Consider the following 3,644-nt stretch of genomic DNA (forward strand, 5'->3'; position numbering starts at 1 on the left):
AACAAAGAAGGATTTACTATCAATAGTCAAAATATCCATCTCCAAGTATTAAAAAGGACAACATATGAAATCCAAACAATGTGGGAAGCAAATAGTGAAAAGAATAAATAAATGAAACAGAAAGCAAACATACAATAAAGAAAACCAATAGCCATAGTTTGCTTGTTTAAATGATTAATAAAATATATGAACCCTGAGCAAGCCTGATACAGACAGAGAGAGAGAAGGCACAAACTGACAATATCAGGAATGCACTACAGAGTCTGCATGCATTAAAAAGATCATAAGAAGTTATTATGAATAATTTTATACTGATAAATTTGACAACTTAGATATTATCAATACATTTCCTTAAAGCAATAACTTACCAAAAGTGAAGGAAGGCAAAAAATCTTAATAAAACCACACCTAGGAAATAAATGTTTTCCTTTGTTATTGTTGTGTAAAACATCATCTTTATATAGAAATCAACTGCTTTACTCAGGGTAATTGTCTCCAGTGTGATGCCTTCCTGAGAGATTTTTAAGAATAATTTGGATCATAGGGGCACCTGAGTGGCTCAGTCAGTTAAGCGTCCAACTTGAGCTCAAGTCATGATCTCACAGTTCGTGGGTTTGAGCCTCGCATTGGAGCCTGACAGCTCAGAGCCTGGAGCCTGCTTCTGATTCTGTCTCCCTCTCTCTCTGCTTCTTCCCTGTTCTCAGTCTGTCTCTCTCTGTCTCTCAAAATAAATAAACATTACAAAAGTTAAAAAATAAAAAAGAATAATTTGGATTATAAATAAGTATAGTTCTATACACTATCTGAAAATTGTTTCTCTTTTTTAAAATTAAGATGTGCATACCATAAAAGCCACTCTCCTAAAATGTAAAATTTAGTAGCTTTAAGTACGTGCACAATATTGTGCGACCATCATGACTGTCTAGTGTCAGAACATTTTCATTACCCCAAAAAGAAACCTCCTATCCATTAGCAGTCACTCCCCATTTTCTCTTCCCCTCCATATGCCAGTCCCTGGGACCAACAAATCCACTTTCTCCCCCTATGGATTTGCCTAATCTGGAAATTGCAAGTAAATGACAAGTATAGGTGGTCTTGCGTGTCTGGGTGCATTCGTTTAGCATAAGGCTTTCAAAATTCATCCATGTTGTAGCATTTATCAGTACTCAATTCTTTTTGTGTCCAAAAATATTATATCCCATTGTATGGTTAAAACACATTTGTTTATTTAATTATCAGTTGATGGATTGTTTCTACCTTTTGATTGTTATGAACAATGGAGCATTCTTGTACAAGTTTTGGTGTGGCCTATGTTCCCATTTCTCTTGGATATATATACATAGGTGTGGAATTGCTGGGTCATATGTTATCTCTAAGTTTAACTTTTTGAGGAACTGCCCAACTATTTTCCAAAGTAGCTGCACAGTGCACTACATTACATTCCCACCCATAGTGGATGAGGGTTCCGATCTCTCTACGACCTAGCTAACACGTGTAGTTATTTGTCATTTGGATTATACCATCCTGGTGCATGTGAAATGGCATCTCATTGTGGTTTGATCTGCATTTTCCTAAGGACTCATGATATTGAACCATTTTTTCATGGGCCTACTGGCCATTGCATATGTCTTCTTTGGAGAAATGTCTATTCAAATACTTTGCCCATTTTAAGAGTGAGTTATTTTTGCTGAGTTGTAAAAGTTGTTTCTATATTCTGGATCCTAGACTCTTTTCAGTTATATGAAATGGATTTGATACAATTTTAACACTCATTCGTGATTAAAAAAAACTCTTAATAATCTAAGAATAGATGAGATGGTGACGTAGTAAGAGCTTTTCCTTGGAAAATGAAAATAAGACAAGTGTGCTTCCTTTCACCAAGTTTATTCAACATTATATAGGAGGTCGTAGTCAGTACATTCAGCAAGAAAAATAAATAAAGGCATATGATTGGAGAGAAATTCAACTTCTTGAAGATGACGTATGAAAAGAATCTAATAATAAACTATTGAATTAACAATAAATGAGCAGTGTCCCTGTATTCCAAGTCAGTGTATCAGCAATGATTATAAAATAAAAATTTTTTTAATATTTATTTTTGAAGGAGAGAGAGAGAGACAGAGTGTGAGCAGGGAAGGGACATAGAGAGAGGGAGATAGAATCTGAAGCAGGCTCCAGGCTCTGAGCTTTCAGCACAGAGCCCAATGTGGGGCTTGACCTCATGAACCGTGAGGTCATGATCTGAGCCGAAGTCAGACGCTTAACTGACTGAACTATCCAGACGCTCCAGATTATAAAATAAATTTTAAAGAATGATTCAATTTATCATAACATCATAACAAATCAAATTTTTAGAAAAAGATTTAATGAAGAATGAATGCTATATAAAAATCTACAAAATAGTACTGAGACTGGTAATGTAATAATATAATAGAGATCAATAATATACCCTGTTTATGAATTGGAAGAGTCAAGACTGTAGAAAAGTCATCACTCCCCAATTTGACCTATACATATAACACAATCCCACAAAATCCTGTTTTAATATGGAAATGTATAGGCCAATGCTGAAAATTATATGGAGTGGCACCTAGGTGACTCCGTCAGTTAGGGGTCCAGCTCTCAATGAGATGGAGCCCTGGTCAGGCTCCTCGCTGAGCATGGAGCCTGTTTAAGATGCTCTCTCTCCCTGTTCCTCCCCACTCAAAAAATATTAACATTTATATGGAAATGCAGAAGGCTAAGGATAGTTAAGAAAACATAGTTGAAGAACAAATCCGGAATGGAGAACTTTTACTGGACATCAAATATAAAGTCTTATTGTAAAGCTATAGGAATTGAGTCAGTATTGTGTTGGCATATATATAGAAAAATAGACCAGTGGACAGACACACATACATGGTTACAAGATTTCTAAGAAATGTGCCACTGAAATGCAATGAAAGAAGGTTCTTTTCAATAAATAGTATATGAAATTTGGATATCCATCTAGGAAAAACATGCATGTTGAAACTTACTCTACCTCATGTAAAGATAAATTATAGATAGATGTAGAACCAAATGCAAAAAATAATAAGGTTTCTAAAAGATAAGACGAGATTATCTTTAAGACCTTGGTGAGGTAGAGATTTATTAAGTAAGATTTCAAAAGGGATTACTAAAGGAAAAATGGATAAATTAGAGTTTACAAAAATAGAGAACTTCTATTTATGAAAAGATATGAAGAGAGTGAACGGGATAAGACACAGAGCAGGAGAGATCATTTTTAATAGAAATGTCCAACAAAGGATTAAAATCCCAAATATTAATAAACTCTCACAAATTCATGAGAAAAAGGCAGACAACGCAAGGTCACATCACTTAGACAACGTTTTAAATTTTTTTAACATTTTATTTATTTTTTTTTTTTGAGAGACAGAGAGAGGCACAACATGAGTGGTCGGGGGAGAGAGAGAGAGAGAGAGAGAGAGAGAGAGAGAATCCAAAGCAGGCTCGAGGCTCTGAGCTGTCAGCACAGAGCCCGGCGCGGGGCTCAAACCCACAAATCATGAGATCATGACTTGAGCTGAAGTTGGAGGCTTAACCGACTGAACCACCCAGGCGCTCCTGTTTAGTGGTAGCTCTTAAAAATAAACATACATATA

Source organism: Suricata suricatta, chromosome 2 (assembly GCF_006229205.1).
Source record: "Suricata suricatta isolate VVHF042 chromosome 2, meerkat_22Aug2017_6uvM2_HiC, whole genome shotgun sequence".
Classification (NCBI taxonomy): Eukaryota; Metazoa; Chordata; class Mammalia; order Carnivora; family Herpestidae; genus Suricata; species Suricata suricatta.